At 47.0% G+C, this 27,365-nt stretch overlaps 1 protein-coding gene across 11 annotated transcripts in view; it reads right to left on the bottom strand.

Annotated features, from left to right (window-relative positions):
• The window catches only part of tnrc6c1 (trinucleotide repeat containing adaptor 6C1), a 672,712-nt gene that overhangs the window by 311,963 nt on the left and 333,384 nt on the right, over positions 1–27,365 (bottom strand). The window lies entirely within an intron of this gene.

The raw sequence follows: 27,365 nt of genomic DNA, 5'->3' as shown, positions 1-27,365 counted from the left end.
ATATGCTGCAGTTCTTCAAACAATTCATTATGAGTTTGACTGCAGCCTGTTGTGTTATTTTTTCAGAATAATCCAATTAGTGAGCTGTATTTTTACTAGCACCTGGATAGCCACAGACAGTTGTAAGTGTAGATGGCAAAGGCAGCCAGTAATTCATTGGCAAAAATCCATATAACTGCAGTCAATCAATATCGTACCCTGTGGGTTCTGGTATTAGACTAGCAATCTGCAAGTTGAAAGTTCAAATCTCAACACGACAAGTTGTGAAATGGAAAGCTGCCATTTTGTTGTAAAAGCCCAATGGATTCACTAACATATGAGAAGGGAAGGGAACTTGCCATCCCTACCCAGTTTGGCCAACACCTGACTCCTGTCCCCCAATTTATGATAGACTCTTACTGCTCTCTGAAGTAGTCTAGCAAGCCACTCAGTTGTAAAACAACCATTACAAAACAAGGCACTAAAAGGACTACTGTACAGATTTATCGGCAATGAGCCAAGCATCAGATCAAGACAAGATTCAGGGAATTGCAGCCAAGTGGAGCCCCACAAAGTCTTCCTCACCAGCATCTGGGGACTGGTCCCCAAGTTCAGAGAGGTATCCCACAGACTAGTCAAGCAATAGCCTGATATATTCAAATACACAGAGACATATCTATCAGCCAACATCCCAGACTTGTCCTTCACCATCCCTGAGTATATCTTTCCCCACCCGCAGGACAGACTCACAATATGTGGGGAAGGGGGATGTAAAGTGGTTATACAGTCAGGTGACTGTGGACCCCATGAAATCTCATGGTTTGAAGTCCAAGGAAATCTCCGGCTGGTTACTACCCACTCCTCCATGTTGTACATCACACAAAGGAAGCATGGCAGAATGTGCTCGGGTGTGGGGAGAACTTCAATGTTCACCATCAAGAGTTGGTTAGGAGTACCACAACTGACCAAGCTGGCTGAATCCTAAAGTCATCAATAGCTTCATTAAGCAACACCTACTTACCAATGAACTGCAGGCCTCATTACAGCCTTGATCCAGATATGGACACAGGCAGCACTCACACGACGTAAATGCCAGGCAATGATCATAGCCAACAAGAAATGACCCAACCACCTTTCTCTGATCTTCAACAGCACCACCTTCATTGAGACCCCACAATCAACATCCTGGTGATTGACTATTGCCTAGTGGCTTAACTCAACCAGCTATATTAACAGCATGGCTACAAGAACAGGGCTGAGGCTGGGTATCCCACGACAAATGGCTCACTTTAGCCCTCGATACCTCTCCACTGTCTACAATGTTCAAAGTCAAGAGTGTGATGGAATACTCGCCACTTTCCTCGATGGATCCAACCATAATCAACACTCAAAAATCTCAACATCATCTAGGACAAAGTAGTCTGCTTGATCGCTGCAGAACTCAATATGCATCCCCTGATTACCAGCACACTGTGGCTGCAGTATGTACATCCGCAGTATGTACATCCACAAGATACACTACAATAACTCACCATGCTTACTTTGCTGGTGCCCCCCAGCTCTGTGACCTTTACCAGCAAGAAGAGCAAGAGCAGCTTTGTCATGGGTTCCCCCTTCAAGTCACACACGATCCTGCTGGTCCTTCATCGTCACTGGGTCAAAATCCTGCAATTCCCTATCCAACACCATCATGGGTGCACTATCACCACAAGGACTGCAGCAGTTCCAGGAGTAGGCCCACAATCGCCTTTCCATGGCAACTAGGAATAGGTAATAAATGTGGCCTTGCCAGCATTGCCCACATCCTGAGAACAAAATAAAATAAAACACATATATGAGCTCCCCATGAGCTTCATGTCATATCAGATATTTACATTTCTGTATCAAATGGTCCTAGGCAGGTACACTGAAAGCTACATTTCTTTTTACCATTTTTTGTTCACAAACATGTAGGCCACAATGAAATGAATCATTTCATTGCTTCTGCATGAGGAAAATGGCATACTCTTTTTATGGGTGTTCTGTTTCCCAAACAAAAAAATAGTTTACTGAACAGTTTTTCATGAGGTTAATAACCTTTTAAGTTATGTCTTAAAGTTGCGTAGAATTTGTACCCGGCCGATTGGCAAACATGTCACACAGTACGTGTGGTTTACAATATGAAGAAACCAGGTGGTGTTTTTGAAAGGCCTCTGAAATTAATAATTTTGTACAAAAGCAAAATACTGCAGATGCTGGAAATCTGAAATTCTGATGAAAGGTTATTGACCTGAAACGTTAACTCCGTTTCTCTCTCTACAGATGCTGCCTGACCTGCTGAGTATTTCCAGCAATTTCTGTTTTTATTAATAATGTCGTAGTTGCTGTGAATTCATCTGGTTTTGTTAGTTAAGGGGAAATTTACTTCCAAAATAGTGGTCTTATTTCTGTATATTTCCCCTATTTTACTTTATAATATCTGGCAGTAGAAATATATCTATCTGATTCACTGAAACAGTTGTTAGATGCAGCAATCATGCATATTTCAAAAGCTGCAAAGGATATCAGCACTTAAAAGGGCCAAATGTACCCAAAGCAATGCTATTGTGAAAGAGTCTGTGATAAACATTGATGACTTCCCATATTATTCTTTATTCTCTAAATGACAGTATTCTCTGCACATCAATGGCTCGATTTTGCTACATACCTGCCTACAGGGAAACCCATGCCACCTCCCTCAAATTTTCTTTCAGGCTGGATATTGCCATCTTATTATCGCTAGCGCAAGAGATTTGTTACAGCAAGTAGATTTGTTTTTGCTCAAATCTACTAGAGAAGAGACACTTTCACTGCCACAGGGATTTTGTTAAGCAAAGTTGCAGTACTCAAGCAGCAAATTTCCTCACCTGCAGTAAATGTAAAAATATCTGTAATCTGTGATGGAATGGCCCATTACCCCAAAGCATTTGCTCCAATTATAGGCATGTGACTTCATCAGCCTGACTGTTTATGAACCCTACCTATTTTAACCTAGTGCAACTTCAACTAAAGTTCTAAAAATATATTTAAGACATTCCACAGGGCATGGCCAGGCCAATGAGTGCCAGTTCCAGCATGGGTAATTACTGATAAAGTTTAATGACCTTACCAGGTCAGGCAAGGTAAAAAGAAAAAGCCAACCACACCTTCCAAGAATTCCCTGTAAGTATATCTGCCACTTATAAACCTTCCACAAACGTTCTGTTTAAGTGCTTGCATTGATCATGATGAACGTCCATGAGGTAAAGGATCACCTTGACACCCCGACTGAATGAACAAGTGTTCAATCACTCACATCTTTACATGCTTACACTCTACTGGAAGCATTGCATGGTATGTAATTGGCTGTTCTCTGCATGACATTACACCCAATGTGTGCACACTGTGTAATATTGCATATCATGGTGACTGAAAGTAATTTGTCTTTTGTTTTTTTTCCAAGGACAGAACGCTGTAACAGGTTGCAGACCCCCTTTATGAGGAGGTAGCACTCTACATCCTGGGGAGGGAGGCCATTTTTAACGTTGGAGACGAGGAAGCAGGAGAGCATTTGGGTTGCAAGCTTGTGATGACATTCTGCTTCTCATCCTAGTGTACGCCTCATTAACGATCAGTGAACCATATCTTAAAATATTCATGTCATTCCTTCTACTGAAAGTGACATGTGAGCTCCAGTCCTAAGGAAACTTGTCAAACCTCTCTTCCTCCTCTAGACATACTAGAGGAAGAAGAGAGAGGCCTTACTGGATCTGGCACTGGCATACACTTCACAGCTCGCAAACACTCCATACATGGGAGATTAAATTACTTCCTCTAGAAATCAATGTATCAGTGACTTTCATGATGCATTTGTGCACAGCTGATTGGTGGCAGCTTGGAAAGACCCTCTTTGCATAAAACTTAGGAAAGCAGTTGGAGACAGTGAGAAAGCACATCAGTAAATCTAGGAAACGTTCAAGAGACTCAACAGTATTCTGAGAGAAACCTGGAAATGCCCAATAAGCTCTCAAGAGGGGTTGGGAACACTCAGAACAGCAAAGCACTCTGGGAATGCTTCCAGGCAGTTTGGACAACAGCATAATAAAACTATGGGCAGGCAGTGGGTGGAAGGGTGCAGATTTCTAGTGAAAGAATTTGAAAAGAAGTTTCTAACAGATCTGAGGAAAGATAGTAAGTATTTTTTAGGTGGTTCAGTTAAAATAGTGTCTCCACCAATACAATGGATTGCAGGGGGAAGTGAGGCTTACAAACAGCATATCCTGGTATGAATCGTAGAATGATACAGCACAGAAGGAGGCCGTTCAGCCCATCATGCCTGTGTCAGCTCTTTGTAAGAGCTATCCAATTAGTCCCACTACCCTGCTCTTTCCCCATAGCCCTGTAAATGTTTGGTTGATAAAATGATAAGATGAATAGCAGAGTGTGTTTTTTAACACCATGGAAACGTCAGCAACATGATATGGAGAGGGCAGCTGTCATCGTAGTCAGCTCGACCAGATAACCACTCCAGGCCAGCAGTAGAAAACAAGCCCAACCAAGTATGCTTGGTGAATGACCAGTCTTGTCGGCAATATTTTAAAAACAATCTGCAAGTTGAAGGCACAAACACATGCCAGGAACGCTAACCTACAAATATGATGAGTCTTTTCATCTAAGAGTTATGGCTTTGGCAATCCAACTGAACGGCAAGTTGGGGCTTTTGGCGTAAGCACATCCCTCTGATAGAAAACATTGTTGCAGACATTTCAAAAACAAAAATTGCTATGGCGAAACGTAATAATTTCTTGTAAATTTTGTAATTTTACAGGTCCCAAAATTCCAAGGGGCCCAGGGTTTCCCAAGCCAGAGTTTCTGCTCCTGTGGCTCACTGGAAACCCAGAGTAGGCGTGGTGGCCTGTACGCTGAGAGAGATGCAGTTTATTGGGTTCTACAAGGGCGTAAGTGCAGTCCTGCCAGTTGGGTACAGGCCTGGGGCCCACTGGAGCATTGCAGGGGCTGGTAGGTGCGGGGGGGGGGGGGAGCAGTGCTGGGCAAAGCCCTGCCCCCCACAGGCAGGCAGACAACCAAATTCCACTGGCATGGGGCAGTTGGGCACCAAAGACGTGTGTTTTTTAACACCATGAAAACGCCAGCAACATGATATGGAGAGGGCAGCTGTCATCGTAGTCAGCTCGACCAGATAACCACTCCAGGCCAGCAGTAGAAAACAAGTCCAACCAAGTATGCTTGGTGAATGGCCAGTTTTGTCGGCAATATTTTAAAAACAATCTGCAAGTTGAAGGCACAAACACATGCCAGGAACGCTAACCTACAATACGATGGCACTACAGGCCCCATGCAAATGAGGTGCTCTCCCAATGATCCTACAAACTCCAGTGGGGGGGGTCACTGCTGGAGGATACTGGCATGCACCATCCTGGTGCAACCATCAAGATTGCTGCCCAGGGAATTTCAAGCCACAATGTCTTCATTATGTTTCAAACCCTTTTTCCAGCAGTATTTGTCAATCTAGGCCAGGGGTTTCAGGAACAACGTCCCTTCCCTACCCCACTGAGAGTGTTTCCACTCCCCACCCCCATTTATAGCGTTTCCTCCTCCTGCTGACAGTATTCTTGAGCAACCACTCTGCCTGCAGGGATTGACTCTCTCTCCCCACTGAAAATGTTCCTGTGCCCCAAACCTACTCCTTTTCCACCTGAGAATTTTCATTGAGAGTGCTCCTCCTGGCTGAGAGTTGTTCTGTGCTCCCCATTCTTCCACCCTGATGCTCAGATTGTTCCTGGGCTCCAAACCCCCATCTCCTGAGTATTTCTCAAGACATCATCCCCCATTGCCAGTTCTCCTGATGACACTAGCCCTTCTTCCCAAGGCAGCTGAAGCAACCACAAATGACACCCCCCGCCACCCTCCCTGCACCGCCCAACCCCTCCCTTCCACCCAGCTAGAAATGTTCCTGGGGTAGCCAGGCCAAATGTTGATCCTCAGTTAACATCGCCTAAGAGACTGTGCTAAGCCTCCTTCCTTGTCCTCTCTCCACTTCCCTCCATCTCTCCTCCCTTTTCACCCCTCCACTTTACTCTTGTCTCTCCTTTCCTCTTCTCTCCTCCTCCTCCCAAATCCCTCCCATGCCTCCCTCCCCCCATCCTTTCTTTTAAACCTCTCCTCTCTCCATCTCCCCTGTCCTGTCCTTTCCCAGCATTAATGCTAAAGTGGCAATACATGTCAGAAAATTAATGAATGCACTAAAGAGCTATTGAGTGAGAATCCCAGGAAGTCATCTCACACTGCTTTGAGCTTGCAAAGGGGGCATTACCAAAAAAAAAGGAGGCTTCCCATTGGACACGTAATGAATCAGGTTGACTATATCATGAAAAATTTAAAGCTGTATAAGCAACGTATCTAAAACTGACATTCTGCAAAATACCCTCTACTGGTGTAAGTTTTCTACCTTACATGCATTTATCTGCAACACCTCTCCAAATGAAATGCCAAATTGGCACCTCTACCACATTTCAGTACCATTACAGTCTGTGACCTCATGTTCACAATGAACTGAGTTGAAACTGCTTGAACTCATTTCATCTCAAAGTCTTCAAATCCATCAGAGAAGTGAGACTTTCATCTCATCTGTATCGGGTAGAATCTAATCCAGGCCCCGGGAAAGAACAGAAATATTCTATAGAGTGAACCAATCAAGTCTTTTTTTTTCAGCTAATGGGAGTGAATAGATTTGGTGAGAATATAGCACTGACTCTTTCACTAGCAACTGAAGGCAATTTTTCCCTCAGCCTCTGAAAGGGTTTTCATGGAAACTGGAAGACGTGGAATCCATCTCGCAACAATACATTCAATTAGTTTTAATCTCTCCTATTGATGTCTGCAAGACTTCAATTTAATAGTTTAAACAAAAAGGCAGGATTATTTCTTCTTTGCTTCCGGAATGGGGAAAAATATAAAAGGGAAAGTGGAAAGCAGTGTTGTTGGTTTGGGAAATTTATGCACACTTTTATCAGTAACCCAAGGACAACTCCTTGCTTTTTGTTTGAAAAGCATATTTACTTTGACAATAGGGATAGAATAAATTCAAATTAGACATGAGTTACAAATATAAATCCGGTCAGTTACATATAATTGTTTCTCTGGAAGTAAAGTAAAAAAATAAATCTTCATTTTATGTAACGCGAGGACAATATTTGCTATTCTAAACATACTGGCCCAGAAAATCCAGGTGGTGAGTTGCACCAGATTTGCACCGATGTGTCTTGTATTGCATTCAGCAGAGTTGGATCCTCCAGAATTTTGTGGGTCAGCTCATCTCCATACCCACTGGATGATCCATTGTGCACATGCCATGTAAAATGGGATATAGTTGATCTGCTTGATGCTGAAATCTCCCCGGAAAATAGTACATGCCAGTCATCTGGCATTCCCCACGGAACATCGCGCAAGTAGGAGACAACGGCGTGCTGTCCAGCCACAAGCTCCAGTGGTGCAGCCAGCGGCTGCTCCCACCCAGCAGCAAGCTGCCATGAGAGGAGGGCCACCTCAGTCCCATAACCCTTTCATAACACAAGAGCAGCCAACCACCTCTTGTGGTACTAGACGTCAGGTCACACCTAGGAGCAACACAAGCATAGGAGAAAAAAAGCTATGTCGAGCCACCCAGGATCATCACAGAAGATCAATTTTAGGCTAATCTGCCTGGTGGGACACTGGTGGGATTAGATCAGATGCTTGTTTTACACCCCGACTGATTTTACATAGAAACATAGAAGATAGGAGCAGGAGTAGGCCATTCGGCCCCTCGAGCCTGTTCTGCCATTTAATGAAATCATGGCTGATCATCCAAATTCAGTACCCTGTCCCTGCTTTCTCCCCATATCTCATGATCCCTTTAGCCTTAAGAGATATATCTAACTCCTTCTTGAATATATTTAATGAATTGGCCTCAACTGCCTTCTGTGGTAGAGAATTCCACAGATTCACCACTGTCTGGGCAAAGAAATTCCTCCTCATCTCAGTCCTAAATGACTTACCCCTTATCCTTAGACTGTGACCCCTGGTTCTGGACTCCCCCGCCATCGGGAACATCCTTCCTGCATCTAGTCTGTCTAGTCCTGTTAGAATTTTAAAGTTTTCAATGAGATCCCCTCTCATTTTTCTAAACTCTAAACTCTAGTGATTTACTATTCATTGACTTCAATCAGTCAGTTTCCTGGCAAACAGATTAGGTTAAAATTGATGCATTATTATATGTACAAGGTACTTTGTACCATTACATTTTCAAATTACCCTATAAACTATACATTCAGAGGTTAGATAATTTAGGATGTTGTTCTACTATTTTACATAGCTGGTGGCTATCAGATTGTCTTGTGTCCCTGTATTGTAACACTCAATGTCCTTCATTACTGTTAGCATTCATATCTATGGAGTTCACGTGTCCTGTTTTAATGTTGGCTATATTTCACAGATGGAAAAATGCAGAAAAATTAGTCCTATATTGCACGGCGTAATGGACGGCCAGGAGTGAACTAGGCACTGGGTCCCGAAACAGTTCAAGGATTAAAGGGTCAATTTTACAAGTCTATACTGTTGACAGGGAGTCTCGCCTGCTGGCTGCATATCAGGTGATCACAGGCATGCTGTCCTTAATTTTCTGTGTAAGTCAGAGAAGTATCTCTTAAATGTTTACCAAAATCACAGCCACCTGAGCTGGCCTGAAACCAACTTGAGAGATCATACAGGTTTGTAATTCACAACTGTAATTAGTTCTGCTTCTACATCTAGAATGGCCAAAAACCAAAAAAGTGAACAGAAATGTGAAGATTGTCAATAAGGCAGGATCTGATGCAGAACGGAATTCTTCTTGACTATTTATAAACTGTTATCTTACATATTGTGCATTTCATATTAGGGAGTGGGATAATAAGTTTGACACAGCACAATAACCTTCAGCTTAATTTCAAGTGATTCTTTTATCTTTTCTGGCTGAGGACATTACACTAATATTGACTTCAGACCAATATCTGCACAGCAAGATGTGCATGTGGTAGATCCAGGTTATATTGCTGGCTGCATCTTGCTGCAATTTCCACGGAGTTCAGTGACAAGAACAGTTCATCTATAAATATAAATCGGTACATCTGTCTGTCTGTCTGTCTGTCTGTCATTCTGTCTGTCATTGCCTGTGCGTCTGTCGGGCTATGCGCTCGAAAGTTACAGGGCGTACCTACGCGCGCGTTACCTCCAAAGAAAGCTTACGCTTCCGAGACGGTTTTAAGCGTATTTACGTTTCGGCCGGGCTAAAATCGCGCCCGCGGTATCCCAAAAACCTTCAATGTTCCGCTCATTAGCATCTCATTATCCGCTCATTAGCGACAGAGTGATCTCGAGCTCGACCAATCGTACGCCGGGTTGCTGGCGTGTGCCGCCGGGCCAATCGGTGCGTGTGTGGCCGGGCCTTATCGTTCTGAACCGAGGTGAGTCACCGCCATCTTGATTCCAAACTTTTCCTTTTTCCCGCTTTCTGCATCTTAAAAAAAAACGTTGCTTTTAAAACACATATTGTTTAAAAAAAAAAATGATTTAGAAAGTAATTAACTTATCTAATCTCATTAATTTTCCTACCTTTCCCCGTTTTTCCAGGTAGGCCTAGAAGCCTCGGCGTCTCCTCCGCACCCATGCCCGAGCTAGGCACCTCCCGGCCCCACTCGAAGGCTGGAGGGCCGAGCCTCAGCCCAGCGCCGCTAGGGTGCGCGCGCAGCAGGAGCTGAGACGCGGCGTCTCTCTCTGGCTCGGCCGGGGGGCGGGGCTTGCTGAGCGTCGATGGTTACCCTGGCAACCGGCCCCGCTGGCCGTCTCGCACAGCCGCAATCGGCGGTCTTCACCTCGGGGTGGGGGGGGGGCCGCGACCCTCGGGGGGGGCCGCGCGCGCAGCAGGAGCAGCTGAGACGCGGCGTCTCTCTCTCTGGCTCGGCCGGGGGGCGGGGCTTGGTCAGCGTCACGGTTACCCTGGCAACCGGGCCCGCCGGCCGAGCCAGAGAGAGACGCCGCGTCTCAGCTCCTGCTGCGCGCGCAATCGGCGGTCTTCACCTCGGGGGGGGGGGGCCGCGACCCTCGGGGGGGGGCGCGACCCTCGGGGGGGGCCGCCGCGACCCTCGGGGGGGGCCGCGACCCTCGGGGGGGGGCCGCGACCCTCGGGGGGGCCCCCGCCCTCCCTCCCCTCCCCGCCCTCCCTTTCCCCCCCTTTTCCCCCCCCGCCCTCCCTTCCCCCCTCCCTTCCCCCCCACCCTCCCCCCTCCCCTCCCTTCCCCCCCTCCCCCTCCCCGCCCCCCCCTCTCTTCCCCCCAGTCGCTCTCTCTCTTCCCCCCAGTCGCTCTCTCTCTTCCCCCCAGTCGCTCTCTCTCTCTTTTCCAATAACAACATTCCCTCGAAAAAGCCTCGGCACCGCCGGGCACTTCAGCTAGTTTTTTATGTTACGGGTGGGAATGTTGCTTTTCTCATAATGAAGAATCAAGGGTAAGTTTCTAAATTGCACCTTTAAAATGAGGTTTCACACTGGACTAAAGCTAATCTAGATCCATTACAAAACCAACATAGTGTGAAGTGGTCATACATCTCTTGCTTGTGTGCATTCTGGATTCAGATTGTTGACTTGAGTTACACTGCCATTTTGTGCAAATGTGCATCTAAAACTGCTGTGCATCAACGTAGAAATGATAGTATAACAAACAGCCTAATTTTATCTAAGGCAGGGCTCCTATCCAGAATTCTAGGAGTTGAACAGCTTAACTATTTTGACATATCAGAATACAATTATCTTTTTTTAAAACGGGGTCACAAGATAACATGACAGCTTTGAAAACTTATTACAAATACCATATGGGGCATTTAGCTCATTTTAGGGGTCTTTAAGGCCTAGTGCTTAGTTTAGGATGACCCAACTTGTAAAAGTGACGGAGCAATGAAAACCTAGCTGGTGATACAGACAGCCACTTCACATTCCTTTACCACTCGGGTAATACGTAGGTGAAGTATGAGATTAGGTTTAAAAGGTCTTACCTCACTCACTTGCAGCAAAGGGAAGCCGTTCTGAAGGAGCACCTGGCAAAAAAAAATGGTGGAGTGGTGACGTCAGTCAGCGTGCAACGCCAACTTAACGTCACTACGGCGAACTTCGACCCTAGCACTAGCTGGGCAGGCTGCATTTTTTGGGTGTGTGAAATGAGGAAGGCGCAAGGGTGGAATTGTGGTGAGAGGAAGGTGGGAAAGCAAGAGGTGCATGCCAGAAGGAGGATAATGTACGAGGATACCAGCATCTTGTATCCTTTCAGTCCCACCGCTGGCCAAGGGCTCAGCCATGGCCCTGTCAAGAATGGCCTACACCGTCTCCTCCAATGGGGTGAGGTAAGGCTAGGAATGGGAGGTGTACCTCATGATTGGTACAGATTGTTGGTAGGTGAGTGATTGGAGCAGTGCTCGAGGCTAGTGATGCAATTGGTAGGAGACGGCTTTTGAAGATGCATTCACTGACCTTGACCAGTGGTCTGAGGTCATGAAGCTTCTTTGGGCACTGGAGCCAGGTGGTGGGGGCGACATTGCTGGTAGTGATGGCCTCAGCGATCTGGCCCCACATCCTTCTTTCTGGAGGACCTCCTGGCCCCTGTGGGTAGAGGACCTCTCTTCCAGTGTTGACCCCCTGCACAAAGCTGGAGTGTTGTGTCCGAGACCCTGGGTGCCTTTTCCCTGGCCTGTTGAGCCATTTGTGTTAGTGCTGAAACACTTTTCCCATTTTCAGGTTCGGAAGGGACTTCTTTTTAATGGTAATTTTTTTTTGGAAAGGCAGTAAGGGCTGAAAACTACATTTTTCACTGCATTTTAATTTTTATTAGTTCAGAACACATTGCCCTTCAATTCATAGCCCTTTTAATTGCCCACAATTCCTTGCAAACTCCACAGCTGTAAGAAGCTGCATCGCTGCTCCTGGACGGGAACTTCGGGTCAGATGCCCCTACTCACACCACCAGGAGGACGTTACACAGTAAGTTAGTGCTGCACAAAAAATCTCTAACCCAGAGCACGAATTTTTGCCTGGTAGCACTGTGGCCATTTTCAGGCTGCGGTGACATTGTCAGGTTTCTGTCGATGTCCAATTTCTAGGCCAATGTTTTTGGAAAGGTTGCAAATGGCTTTGATGAGATGGCATGAATGGGAGGCATGTGAATAGATGTGTGCAGAGAAGTACCTGTAGATGATAGTAGGCAGGTGCCAGATGTAGACAGGACTTTCATGTTGTAGTCAAGAGGAAGTTTCCTGTATCAGATTGGCATGACTGCCTATTGCAGCAACAACAAATTGCATTCCACATTCTTTTCAGGCAGTTGCTGCTCCTCTGGCTGATGTCTCTGCTTCCTCTGGATGCCTTCCTCCTCTGGGGTTCCATAAGGAGGTAAAGTTACATACCAGGCAGCATACCACCAGACTGATCTAGGAACCTGAAGTATGCCTTCAAAATGTTAAATGTCTATGATGAATGGTGGCCACATGGACCTCATTGTAACTCTGCTGGTTTCAGGAGTAGGCAAACAGGTGTCATCAGCCTTCAGATCCCAGAATCCAACCAAATAATTGCTTTTCTAGGTGAGGCAGGGAGCTTAGGGTACTGCCTTATGAAGGCATTGTGTCTGCTGCCATGCATTTACTCGCATGATGCGATGCTGCTGGGCATAAACAAGCTGGACACTGGCCAAGTGAAATCCTTTGTTGTTGATGTAGGTGATAGGATTAATAAAGGTAGTAAGGATAGCCACATAGATACAAACTTTAACACTTTGTGCTTTCAGGAATCCTACCGTGGTAAAATTGTAGTGCCCTCTCTCATGCTGGGGCCAGCTGTCCACGATTGACTGGATTAATCTAACAAACAGTGCATCTGTGATTTGCTTCATGAATCTATGCACAGCTGATTGACTAATGCTAGTGATGTCCCCAGAGGCACCCTGCAGTGACCCCATGGCATAAAAATCAATAGCCATTGGCAGTGCGGTACCTATGGTGGAGGTGGGCTGCAGTATAACTAATTGATGGCCTCAATTGTGAGTCACAGTCTCCACACGCACTGCTATTGGGCTAGCTGGAGGTAGCAACACTCGGTCTGTATATACTGGAGTGAGTCTCCCAGTGGGTGGGTGCCATGGGCCTCCTTCTGTCCCTCTGTCTCTTCTCGAGCCATGTTTCTTGGAAAAGCAATAATCCCAACAGGAGTCTAATACTTGCCTCTTTAGAATGGGGAAAAGGCAAAAATGGAAGTGTCACAGCAGAAGGCAGATGTTAAAACAATAGTCAGTAATATAAAAAAAATTCTAAAATGGTTCAAAAATAAGGATTTTACAAAACTTTTTAATGGCCATGTAATTTTACTTCTTCCTTTCTTGCAGCACTGAACAATGGTGGATGCCTGTTTTATAAAGGTGTGCGATACACCCAGCGTTATTGAGGTGATCACCATATCATTAAGACCTCAGTTAAGTGCACTGGCATCTGTTGCGTCCGTGTATAATAAGACACAGACTGCGGAGAACGGTACAACAGGTGTTTACTCAACGTGGCTCACACGGGAACTGATCTGTACAGATTACTACTCAGTGCTATATACAGGTGTGGTCACTGCCGGTACTGCAGTATATATGAGCTGTAAAACATAGTTCCCCCTTAAAGGTATATACATTACAATTCCTCCCCTTTTAGATTAACAGTACCATAACACTCATTTAACAATTAAATATCAAACTAATTACAATTAACACTTTTAACATGCAACATTAGCTGAAAATAGTCTATTTATATATTCAGTCTTTGGGGAGGCTTCCTGATCCTTTCTGGATAGCGCCTTTCCCGAGTGTCTTGCTCTTGGTGCGGAGGCGATTCTGGCCCCCTGTCGTCGGTTGGTTCATCAGCTTCCGATGCTACTGTTTCTGGGGTAGATGCGGCCTGTACATCGGGTTCATCACCAGGTACGTATGGGCGAGGCATGGGGTTGACTTGTTCCTGTGACTCTAGGATCTGGTCAGCATGGCGTCTCACGATGCTCTCTCCAACGTCCACTGTGTACATTAGTGGGCCCTGCCGTGTGCATATCATTCCTGGCTGCCATTTTTCTGTTCGGTAGTCGCGGGCCAAGACTGGTTGCCCTACATTGAAGCTCCTTGTTGGCTTCTCATGGATGTGCTGGAATTGCTTACTCTCAACATCTCTTTGTACGTTTGGTCTGAGCAAATCCAGGCGAGATCTTAACCTTCGGTTAAAGAACATCATGGCTGGGGCCTGGTTGGTGACTGCATGTGTCGCATTCTGGTAGGCGAACAGGAAATTGTCCACCTTGTGCTGCAGCAGAATGTTGTCATTGTACATAGCCTTTATTGCCTTCTTAAAGGTTTGTACGAACCTCTCAGCCAATCCATTTGTGGCTGGATGATACGGGGCGGATGTGTAATGCCTTACCCCATTCTTTTTCAAGAACCTCCGGAACTCTTCGGACACAAACTGTGGTCCGTTGTCGGAGCAAATCTGTTCTGGCAAGCCATTCCTGGCAAAAATGGTCCATAGGACTGCAATACTTTTCTCCGTGGTGGTGGAGGACATTTTGATGACCTCAGGCCATTTCGACTGCGCATCCATGGCTATTAAAAACATTGAGTCCATGAATGGACCAGCAAAATCAATATGCACCCGTTGCCATGGAGATGAGGGCCACTCCCATGGGTGTAGAGGGGCCTGTGGTGGTGCATTTTGGACTTTCTGGCATCCTGAGCAGCTCTTGGTCAGGTCCTCGATTTGTTTATCGTTTCCCGGCCACCACACATAAGCCCTGGCTAGGCTTTTCATTTTTACCCCTCCCAGATGACCCTCATGAAGCTCATTGAGCACTCTATCCCTTAACTTGGGTGGAATTACCACTCGGGATCCACACATCAAGGTCCCCCGGCACACTGACAGCTGTTCTCTCCTTGTCGAGAATGCTGGCAACAGTGAGTCGCCATGTGCTGGCCATCCCTTCACCGTCAAATCATATACCCGAGACAGTGTCGGGTCATTTCGGGTTTCCTTTTCGATACAAGCGTTAGTTACCGGTAGGTATTCAACTATAGTCGAATGGAATATTTCGACAGGATCCACTGCTGGTGCTTCCTCCGCAGTAGGCAGTGGCAGGCGTGATAGCCCATCAGCATTTCCATGCTGTTTCGTGCCCTTATATTCAATCTCATAGTGGTGCGCCCCTAGAAAAAGTGACCATCTTTGTAGTCATTGCGCAGTCATCACCGGAACGCCCTTCTTCGGATTAAAAATGGAGACAAGAGGCTGGTGATCAGTCAGCAAGGTGAATTTCTGCCCGTGCAGATAGTGATTGAACTTTTTCACTCCCCACACTAGGCTGAGGGCCTCCCTGTCAATCTGGGCGTAGTTACGCTCGGCTGAGGTTAGTGATCGTGATGCAAAGGCTATTGGCCTCTCTGAGCCATCCGAGAATTTGTGCGACAGCACCGCTCCAATGCCGTAGGGTGACGCATCAAATGCCAAACGAATTGGTAATGCCGGGTTGTAATGGGCCAATACCTCTTTCGATGTGATTAGTGTTTTGCTCTTCTGGAAAGCTCGTCTACATTCGTCACTCCACTTCCATGGCACCCCAGTTTGCAGTAGGGTGTTCAGTGGGTGTAGTATTGTAGACAAATTTGGCAAGAACTTATGGTAGTAGTTTACCAGCCCGAGGAACGACCTCAGTTGTGACACATTTTCCGGTGCTGGAGCCTTGACTACTGCCTCAATCTTCTCTGGGGACTTATGTAACCCCTCTTTATCGATAACGTGGCCACAATACGAGATCTGTTTTCTAAAAAACTCGCATTTGGGGCGGTTAGCTCGGAGCCCATATTCCTGCAATCTAGTGAGCACTTGCTCCAGGTTGGCAAGGTGATCACTGTCATTTTCACCCGTGACCAGGATGTCGTCCAAATAACACTGGGTCCCTGGGATCCCTTGCAGGACTTGTTCCATTGCCCTCTGCCAAATAGCCGGAGCTGATGCTACCCCGAATACCAGCCGGTTGTATTGGTAGAGACCTTTATGGGTGTTGATTGTGAGGTATTTTTTTGATGCTTCTTCTACCTCCATTTGCAGATACGCCTGGGCCAGATCAATCTTAGTGAAGCGTTTCCCTCCAGATAGCGAGGCGAAAATATCTTCAATCTGCGGAAGTGGATATTGTACGGTGTGAAGGACCGGGTTCACTGTTACCTTAAAGTCCCCACAGATGCGAACCTTCCTTGGTTCCCCAGGCGTGCTGCTCAACAACTTTTTCATCACAGGGACGATGGGTGTAGCCCACTCGCTCCAGTCTACCCTGGACAGTACACCTGAACGTTCCAGACTCTCCAGCTCTGCTTCGACGGCTGGGCGGATCGAATAAGGTAATGGTCTGGCCTTAAAAAATTTTGGGCTTGCGTTTTCTTCAATTTTAATCGTCGCTGTCATGCCTTTTAGTGTTCCGAGTCCTTGCTGGAACACTTCTTTCGCGTCAGTTAGGATCTTTGACAGTCGCCCAGGTGTGACGTCGTCATCCTTTTTGTCAGCCACAGTCAGTGCCTTTATGGAATGCCAATCCAGTTGTATTTTCCGGATCCATTCACGTCCCAGTAATGGTGGTCCTCCATCTTGCAATACATACAGGTCTAGTTTTGGTGTTTCCTTACCGTTATATATAACGGTCACCCTTATTTTTCCTTTGGGGTAGACTTTTTGCCCCGTGTACGTCTTCAAAGTAATTTTTGTGTCTCTCAAGGGTATGTGTGAGAATAGCCGCTCGTAGTCCCATCGGTTTATGACTGTTAGGGCTGATCCTGTGTCCAATTCCATCTTTACCTGGACTCCTGCTAACTTGAGAGAGACCCAAATGGTTCGGTGATCCTCCGTTGTGATCACATTATGTAGTTTCAGGCAACTCAGTTCCCTGCTTTCGGAGTCATTATCACTCTTTTGTTCGTCTGAACTATTCTCCGTCATCTTATGCACCTTCTTGTACTTTCCTTTGGTAGGTTTCTTATTGCTGGTTTTCTTTCCCGACCTGCAGACTCGTGCTATGTGTCCTACTTTTCCACACTGTCTGCATACTTTGTCTTTGAACCAGCAATCATTCTGGTCGTGTGTTGTTCTGCCGCAGCGATAGCACTTCTCTGTTACATATGACATTTCGTTTGTGCCATATTCTTGCGGTGTCTGTTGCATCTCTGCAGCGCCCCGTGCTGCTGCTTCACATGATACCGCAATGCTGAAAGCCTTTTCCAGCGTAAGGTCCTTTTCAGATAAAAGCCGTTTCTGGGTTCCTTCACTTTGAAGCCCACACACAAACTTGTCCCTTAAGGTATCTGCCAGTCCCGCTCCAAACTGGTAATGTTTTGATAGTTTGCGCAGTTCTGTTAAGTAATCAGCATTGCTTTCATCCTTATGCTGGTTCCGTTTGTGAAACTTGAATCTTTCTTCTATCAGCAGCGGTGTGGGGTTTAAATGTTCCTTTAGTATCGTTACTATGTCTTCAAAACTCTTTTCCATTGGCTTCGTTGGGGTTACTAGATTTCGTAATAAACCATACGTCTTTGCACCCATTAAATTTAACAATACCGACGCTTTCTTGTCATCTGACACCTCATTTGCCTTGCAGTACACCTCTATTCGTTCGACATATGTAGTCCAATCTTCGACTTCATTGTCAAATGTGGTGATACTGCCACTCTTCGGCATTTTGGGTGTGGTTTAAAATGGTGTCTCCCAATGGCTTAAAATGGCGTCTCCTGCGCTTTCCTTCCTCCCCTGCTGCTGCCAACGCCGCTCCCGGCGGTTCTCGTGGCAATGGCGGCGCCCTGTAGGTTTCGTGTGCTTCTCCTGCGCTGCTGCCAACGCCGCTCTCGGCGGTCCTCGTGGCAATGGCAGCGCCTCGCGGGTTTTTGCGGCTCTCTCTCTCCCTCTCTCCGACGGTGCTCGGCCCCTGAACACCGGCTGCGCCCTGTGCGCTCTGCCCTCTCTCTCTCTCCCCCGTCGATGCTGCTCGGCCCTTTGCTGTTCCGCTCGGTCGGGCTCTAGCCCGCCGCTGTCCGGGAAGGGTCTGCGCACTACCTGTTGCCAGCCCGTTTCACTGGACCACTTTGACTGGAAAGCCAAGCCTGGCTCTCGACAGCCTCCCCCGCAATTCTTGAGTCTCTGCTGGATGACTGGGCGGTTCCCCGTGGTCGACGCCCGAGTCTCTGGCCTTGACCTCCAATCCACTGATCTCCAGGAACGAATCCCCGGGAGGTGATGCAGAGTTGCAGGTAGGTTCGAACCTGCCTCGTCGCCAATGTTGCGTCCGTGTATAATAAGACACAGACTGCGGAGAACGGTACAACAGGTGTTTACTCAACGTGGCTCACACTGCAACTGATCTGTACAGATTACTACTCAGTGCTATATACAGGTGTGGTCACTGCCGGTACTGCAGTATACATGAGCTGTAAAACATAGTTCCCCCCTTAAAGGTATATACATTACAGCATCCAGTGAAAGTGAAGCCAGAAAATATCATGGATGTTAGAATGGGCAGGAATTCGGCATAATAGATCCCTGCTCCACTTTCAGTCTCCGCTCACCCCAGTACCAGATCCGGTGGTACAAAGGCGGACATCTACCCTATTATTCTATTTTAGGGAAGAGTAAAAAATATTTGTAGTTCAAAACTATATTTCAAAAAGGGATTTCCAAATAGTGTTAAAATTTCAGCTGACAACAACTTGCACAGATGTAGCACGTTTACTCCAGCAGAACGTCCCAAAACACTTCACAGAAAGGTGTGGGAATCAGCAGGAATTGGGAGAGAACAGTTAGGAGAGGTGATCAAAGGTTCAGTTGAAGAGCTATGTTTTGAGGAGGCTTCGGAAGATGTGGGATGAAACAAGATGGGGAGGAGGTTTAGGAGCAGAATAGCAGAGTGCAGGGGCATGGCGGCTGAAAGTTCTGTTGCTCACAATGGAGTAGAAGGGCGTTGGGATGCTCAGTAACCCAGACTAGGAATTCAAACAGGGACATAGGGCTGAAACAAGTGGAGTGAGGCTCGGAGGCATTTACATGTGGGGACAAGGATTTAAAAATCGATATGCTGAGCAACAGAGAGCCAGTGGAGGTCAGCGAGGGCAGAGGTGATGGACGAGTGGGATTTAGAATGGGATAGGATGTGGGTAGCAGAATTCTTGAGGAGTTGGGATTGTGTGGGGTACAGCTCAGGATGCTGGCAAAGAGGAAGTTGAAGAAGTCAAGCCGTTGGCGGAGGCGAGGATGTGAATCTCAGCAGCGGTGGTGGTAAGGTGCGACAATGGTGGATGATGTTTCAGAGGGTGAAAATAGGGGGTATTGCGTGATGGATAGGACATAGTGTTTGACACTCAGAGTTAAGGGTTGGGCAGGACACCAAGATTGCACAAGGTCTGGTTCAGCCCAAGCCAGCAGTTCAGGAGGGGAATGCAATCACTGCCTGAAGTGTGGAGTTTCTAATGACAGGTGCACAGGATGGCTTCAGTCTTGCAAAATCTAGCAGTAGGAAAAAGCTCTGTCTCATCCACCGCATAACAGACTAGAACATTGACTACAAATAATTTAACATGAAATTGCAAACACATTTATTTATAAAGCAGTTTAAAAAAAATTAATTTAACATATTTCTAAAATTGAGGCGCATGAAAGCTTATTCTAAGTGGTCATGAATAAACAATATAATTATCAATGTTTTTGAATTTGAACTAGTGTAATGTATTTTACAGAAAATACTGCGAGTTGTTTTTGCCAATTACTCATTCATACTGAAAATACTTTGGTAAATGATCAACCCGTAATCATTATGAATTGAAAACAATTTTAAGTCAAGGGGAATAGTAGTATGCAAGATAATGAATGGGTGAGCTGCAGGAATTATATGTGTGCGATGTCAACTGAGATGACATTGCCAGCTGACCTGCGTGCAGTAAAATAATTTTATTATTAGCACAAAGGAGTGGGAAATAATTATAAGGTGTAAAATGTTCTGAGGTAAACCAGTGATCATGCTGATTGTGTCTGAAGGAATAAAGTGAATCCTTTTTGTGATGCTAATGACTGTGATTAATTTCACTTTACATTATCTGAGGTTAGTGTCATCTGTTCGCAATGCTCTGTAGACAACCCATCTCTTTTACACGGTGGGAATGTTTTGATCCAATCATGAAACCAGTGGCAATTTTATTAGATATTGCAGTTAGTATCCTTGTGTTTTTCATACTCTGAGAATTAGTGTAGTAGTAGAGGATAACACTGAACACAACAGTTTTTATTAGTGTAATGTAAAAACTATAAAAGTTAATGACTGTTTAGGTACGCTAACAATAATGTGTTCATTAAATTGTCTAGGCAGTCTTCCACACACACTTATTTTGTTCACAGATCTCCTATGCCATTGCTCTTGCTGAATTGGAGGGCAGGCTCTTTTATAATGACTGAACTATTAAACCATGTAATAAATAATGGATTGTAATATAGTCGAGCTCTCATGGCACTTTACATTATAAGGTAAATTTTACAAATGCAGAATCCTGACATCGAGCCCACCTGCTGGGAACTCGTATCAGGAAACTGTCAGCACACACCTCCCACGATTTCTCCCTTTCTGTTTTCATCAGGGGAGCTCTGCACCAGGACTGCGTATTCATAAAATTTACCTTAATCTCTCTCTGCTTCTTTTTGACGGCTCTAATTCTTTTTGCGTCATTTTCTGTCTTTGTCGCTCTCTATAGCTGTCATATACTCTTCTCGCTGTGATGATTATCACTCTTTCTGACTCATTTTCTCATAGTTTCGTCCTCAGTCTTTCTGTAAATTCCTCCTTCCCTCTGTCTACTCTCTCTTTGGTAGGTCTCCAAGGTCTCTGTGTGGTTCTCACACCTGTTCCTTTACAGATGAACTTAATATCTACATTTCCTCTTTTTTTAAGGCACAGGGTATGCAGGGAGGTATGATTGACTGGATTGGAGATGGAGGTAGGAAAGCCTATCAGAGAGACGGTAAATGGCTGAGAGAGACGGTAAATGGCTGAGAGAGACAGTAAATGGCTGAGAGGGATGGTAAATGGCTGAGAGAGACGGTAAATGGCTGAGAGAGATGGTTGCGGTGATGGTGAGGCCAGGAGGGACAGAGTGGGAAGCTGCATGGCTGTGGCCAATGGGAGTTGAGGCTTAGGGGAGGGGGAGTGCAAATAGGAGGTTGAGCAGTAATTGTGTGGGATGGTTTAGGGGAATGCTGGCATCTGGGAACACACAATGGGACAGCCTGGGAAGACTTAGGGATTTACTAGACTCTGGAAGGACTTACGCAAAGCAGTAGTTGCTGTATGGGAATACTTACAGCATTAGATGTGAGACCTGCGAGCATTTGGAAGGGAGGAGGAGGGTCTGGGTCTAGGAGTACATTGGAGAGGAGGAGCAATGAATGGGAAGACTGTGACAACTCAGGAGGATTGGGTTACTGGTGTCTATGGATGGTCAGAGATGGTGTTGGGGCACTCAGGTAACAGAGAGAACTAATGAACTGGGAGCATAGGGGCCTGAAATGTGGGACCAATGGGGGCAATTGTGGCTGGGAGGAGTTGGGTGGGCTAGGGTATTGAAGTACTGAAGATAAGTGTACTGGAGAGGGAATACATTGAGAGAATACTGTGCATGTAGCACTAAGGGAGAGATGGGGAGTAGAAGCACTGATGCTGTGATTTTCCCTACCTCGGTGGGTCCGTGGCGGGCGATGTCACTGTTGGCTCCATTCTGGCCTCTGGCATGACTATCCCCTGATTGGGCTTGTTAAGCCCGCCCAGCAAGTTTCCCGGACAATTGAAGGAAGTGGGTCTGATGACGTCATTTGATGATGCATCATCAGCCGGTTTCCTTAAAGGGACCATGCGCAAATTTACTTTGACATTTGTGCTCTCAGTGTTCTACAGCATTGAGGTTCTGAAAACACTGACAAGCACCCAACAGAGGTACGCGGCTATACCCAGGTTCTCCCATGACTTCCTCCATATGCTTATGGAGGGAGTCACAGCACGCAGGGAGGTTACCTTCCCTTGAAATGGGCGGAAGAGACCTCCCCAGGAGACCAACGCAGCCTGGTTGCACATTGCACAGGAGGGTGCAAGCAGGGATGTCATCAGGAGGACCAGGTTGCAGTGGCGAAAACCTTTCAATGATCTCCGTAGATCGCAAAACGTTACTGCAAAGCCACACTTAACCTCACCCTGCTGTGTCACTCATCACATCCCCATCACACTGCCTTCCCTACCCTACTCCTGCACATCCTTACTTGCATCAACTTACCGTGCACATCCACCCATCCCTCTCTATCTACATTATCACTTCCCCATCTCACTAGCCTCCCCTCACACTCACCCTCATCCTACTCCAATCATACCAATTAACACACAAGGGTAGGCACTTGTGTGTTTTAACCAATGTTCATGTGAATTTTCTGTTAATGTGCTGTCAAACATTGAAATCTTTATTTTCAACACTTTGCGTTCTTGGACAGATTTGTGTGAACCTTTGGAAGTGGCTTACTGAGTTGCGGTGAATGGCGAGACATAACGCTACCCCCCACAATGGTGATGAGTGTGAATGGAATGGCTTGGGCATTGTAGGGATGATTTATGTTGTTGGCGTGGGGTGGTGCCAACCTGGTGCATCATGTGTCAGCCAGGGTGTGCAGTGTCAAGTGAAGTAAATCTGTCCATGGTGAGGCCATCCCTGGCGTCCCGGGCAGCAATGTTGTCGGGTGCTGATGCCCTGTGTCCTGTGCAGCATCAGGTGATTGCGACGAAGGTTGGTGTTGTTGTTGGTGCTGCTGGTGTGCCTGGTGATGCTGGTGTTGGGGCTGATCGTGGTCTGATTCTGAGAACCAAGGTGAGAGAGTATAAAGTGCACCATGACGGCAGGTGAAGTAGAGATGACAGAAGTGATCTGTCAATTGTGGGAGAGGTAATGAGATCAGACTGAATGGAGACTCGTGTAAAGACTTGCAGCATTCTGAATTTGTAGTGAAAATGTAGTTTGGAGAAGCTAGTGGTTAAGGAAACATTTCTCAATCAGCTGGGAGCTTTGACTTGACATTTGAAGCTGTCAACTCATCAGCTGAATCAATGGCCACTGACCTCCCGCCTCAGCTTCACAGACAAGGTCTAGGCACAGCAGGAAACCAGTGGGTGACTTGTCAAATTCAAAAATCTGGGGAAAAAGCATTGTTAAGTGGCTGTAAACAAGCCACTAATGATTTGAATTGGGTCCCCCCCGCCGGATCTGCTCAGCGCTGGCAGACCCGACATCGGGAAATGCAGGTGTGCCCATTTTGACAGAGGGTTCCTGACCCGCTGTCAATCCTTTTAAATTTCACAGCTGACCCACCACCCACCCCATCAGCTGAGCGCCATCAAAATCATGGCCTGAGTGTTTGGAGCTGGAAGGCGTCCAAGACACGCAGCTGGGCCCAGCTCGCAAGTAATGGGCCAAAAGAAATCAAAATTTAAGAATTTTAATAACTGCAAATTTTTAACAGACTCAGGAAACAGGTGGCAGCTATTTTTAACAGTATATTAAGTGTTAATTGTTATGCTGATGGCAAGGTATAACTGCCATAGTTGTTAGCAAAAGAAAAGCTCATGTTAGCAAGTGAAAGAGAGAGAGAGAGAGAGAGAGAGAAAGTGAGAATATCAATGAGGGGGAGAGGATTTAAAAGTCTGCAGCTGACACTAATGACAATCCAGTAGAGAGATGAGCTTCCAATGAATTTCCAAATTTGGACAGATATACTAATACCTATTTTATGAATGAGCAGATGAGGTCACCCGCCGATAGTGCACTTTTATAAAATGGGCCTTGTAGTTTTTTCTGTGATCATATTCTGTTAAGCAAAGAGTATCATGCATTGCAATAGGCCAATTTGTTATTTTGTACTGTAGTATCAAACCAAATCATGTGTGTATATCAAATCTTACCAACTTCTGGAATAGCAAATGGAAAGAATGAGTGCCAGTAGATTTTGCTTTCATTTCAATGGCGATTTTACTCTTAGTGTCTCCTGATTTTTATGGTAGTCTAGGAGCTAAGTATCTAATACAGGAAACTTTGGGGGAGAAATTGGGTGAGTAGCGCCACCTGTTAGCGCCTAAAGAGGCAGGCAGTGGCTGTAGCGCCACTGGCTGCGCCTCCCACGATATTCAGGAGGGGCGCTAATAGTGGCGTTAGCCTGTTGCGCTGCGCCGCCACCGATGACATCATCGGTGTGCGCAGCGCCCCATTCATCCCCGTTCGCGATATTTGGTAGCAAACGCCGCAGTTGCGCCGTTCGCTACCCGCGCCCGGTTCACGGGGCCTTACTGTGCCGGCAGCGGTGCAAGTTAAGGTGGAGGTGCGGGGCGGCCGCTTTTTCGGCAGCCACCTGCCAGCACCTCCGTCCCCGGCCTCCTAACTCCCCCCCCCCCGCGGCATTGCCAGCTGTTTCCCGAGAGCCCGACACTTCTCCTTGGTGCCAGGCTCATTTGCCGGCACTCGCGAGCGGGGATCGCGCTGTTGCAGGCACCTCCCCCTTAACAGTGGGAGGAAGGCCTGCAGTACCGCAGCGTGCCATGCCGCAGCGTCTGGCGCTGCGGCTCGTTGCGCTGCGATAATCAGTTTCAGCGCCCTAAGAGGGACGCAGAGCGCCTCGAGCCTCGCCCCGTGTCCCTCGAGGGGCACTGAAACTGAATTTCTGGCGATCGGTATTACTCCGATCGCTGCGCTAAATCCTGCGCTCAGGCGACTTTTGCGCCACTTTGGCGCCCCAACCCAATTTCTAGGCCTTTGTGTTATCCGGAGGCTAAGTGTCGAGCCACTGGCAAGCTCGAGCCACTGGCAAAAATCAGGAGCCGTTTTGCTAGGTTTTTTTTCCTTCTCGTGGCTTTTTTTCTCGTGGCTTTTTTTTCAACCGTCAGGCTCTGGAAAGTCTCTCTGAAGCTGTTGCTAAGCTACAGAGATGCTTCCAAGGTACGGGCCGACTGTTTAGAAGCTGTTGCTAAGCAACAGTGTTTGTTGTCAGATACGGAGATGAAAAGCTCCATATGCTTCAACATTAACGCTGGTGTGTCCGGCAGTTTTGAGGGAATGGCAACAGCTCGGTCCCGTCGGTGCCGGATAGCACAAAGTTTCCTGTACATCCATCTCCAAGGTAGTCCCATAGGTTTATTGTGTGCATGTGAAGTAATACTCCCCGGCAATGTGAGGCATCTATTTATCTTGCGATCCAGAAGTCTCTCCTATTGACTATGTCATTGTGTTCGTAGTTTTTTTTCTGACTTTGGATTTAGACTTTTGTGTGGTCCAAATTCAAAGTGCCAGGAAGTCCAATTGATCCCTCCTAGAAATGTTATATTAATACAAAGACAGATTCCATTTTCAAAATTCTCCGTTTAGAAACAGTCAGTTTTTATAACCTTTTAACCGTAGATTTATAGTGGCATCAATTGCAGCCATTATTCTATTTGGTGAATCAGTCACAACTAATTAAGAAACCATTTTCATATCATTAAGCCTCCTGTGCAGGTTTATAGGGGGAGAAATTCAGTATCGCCCTGTTTGGGGCGCGATTATCGGTCGTGCGCAAAGTTTAGTGCCTGGTGCTAATTATCGCCTCCGACAGCAAACTTGGCTTTTATCGCCCCTGGAGGTGATTGGAGCACTAAATCAGGCGCTACGGCCGAGGAGTGAGGCGCTAACTCAGAGCGCGGGTGCAACGCAGGTGACATCAGTTAGCGATGGAACACAGACACACTGGCGCCGGACAGTTCTTAAAAGGAGAGGGTCAATCTTGCTCTCCAGCCACACCCTGCTCATTGGAGCCTTGAATCTCGGCCTGGAGAGACCTGTGCCTAAATCTTGCAGCCAAGGACTATGGAGAGGGCCAGGGAGCGAGCACAGTGCTTCAGCGAGCGGGCCTTGGAGGCTCTGGTTCGCGCGGTGGAGCGCAGAAGATCAATACTGTACCCAAAGAGTGGCAGGAGGCCTTTGCCACGTGATTACAGAAGTGTGTGGAGAGAGGTGGCTCAGAGCGTCTCCTCAAGGAGCATGGTGCCCAGGACCCATATCCAATGTAGAAAAAAGTTCAAAGACCTCACTTGGGTTGTCAGGGTGAGTGGCTTTTTTTCAAAACCTCTCCATCCCTCCATCTCAACCTCACTCTATGGCCAGAGGGTCTTAAAACCCCAATGCCCAACACTCATCCAATACCTATGGCCCTCTCATGAAACACACACACACATTCCACACTTTGCTTATAGTAAGGGCTATTCACCTATGGGAGGCACATCAGGCAAGACCATGGCAGCATACAGTAAGGGCTATTCACCTATGGGAGGCACATCAGGCAAGACCATGGCTGCATACAGTAAGGGCTATTCACCTATGGGAGGCACATCAGGCAAGACCATGGCTGTATATTTACTCAGACGCCGTCCTTTTTCTTGCAGGCCAAGCTATCTCATAATAGGAGACAGCAGCAACGGACGGGTGGAGGGCGGCCTCAGCTGCAACCCCTCAGCGATCTTGAGGAGCGCGTCCACAGGATTGTGGCAAGCCAGGTGATCGGTCCCGTCACCACTGGAGAGGCCAACCCTGTTCTGGACAGCAATGGTAAGGTCATCACCTTTTTGTCCTCTCTCCTTCCACTTGTCCCTCAGAGCACCAGCCTTTGACACTTTCAATCCAACTTACTAAATTGCTGCACTCATTCCTCCTTTACTGTCACCCTGTTCTCATGCTAAAGCCACTATTGTACCTCCCTGCTTTCAGATGGTGATTCACCAGCTGAGGAGACGGGCCCTCAAGCTGCCAGTGGGAGTGAAGCTGCAGGCGAGGAGGAAGGTGAACCCGGAGCATCAGCGCCACCCTCTCCCGAGGAAGCTCATGCCCATATTGGGAACACGCCTTCCCTGGAGGGGAGCAGGGGGGAAGGGTCTGATGAGGGTGAAGCGCCAGGACCCAGCGGGCTGCAGCAACGCGATGGGGGTAGGGAAGCTCGGGGGCCTTCTCCCCGGAGGGAGAGTATGCCAGCGAGTCCTACTGCACTGGACGCAGAGGAGGAGCGGCTGATCGCTGAAATGAACACCCAGGCGGTGGACATACACACTGAGCTCATGGGTGTAGTGGGAAGGGTGCCTGAATGCATTGAGTCACTGGCAAGGAGTGTGGAGCACTTCGCTGTAGCACAGGCGGAAGCCACGCAAATATTTAGTGCTGCAATTCAGT

Source organism: Somniosus microcephalus, chromosome 21 (genome assembly GCF_052327205.1).
Source record: "Somniosus microcephalus isolate GS21.2 chromosome 21, FLI_Smic_1.0, whole genome shotgun sequence".
NCBI classification, from domain to species: Eukaryota; Metazoa; Chordata; class Chondrichthyes; order Squaliformes; family Somniosidae; genus Somniosus; species Somniosus microcephalus.
The sequence above is the reverse complement of the archived record's forward strand: the minus strand, read 5'-3'. Positions and strand labels throughout refer to the sequence as shown.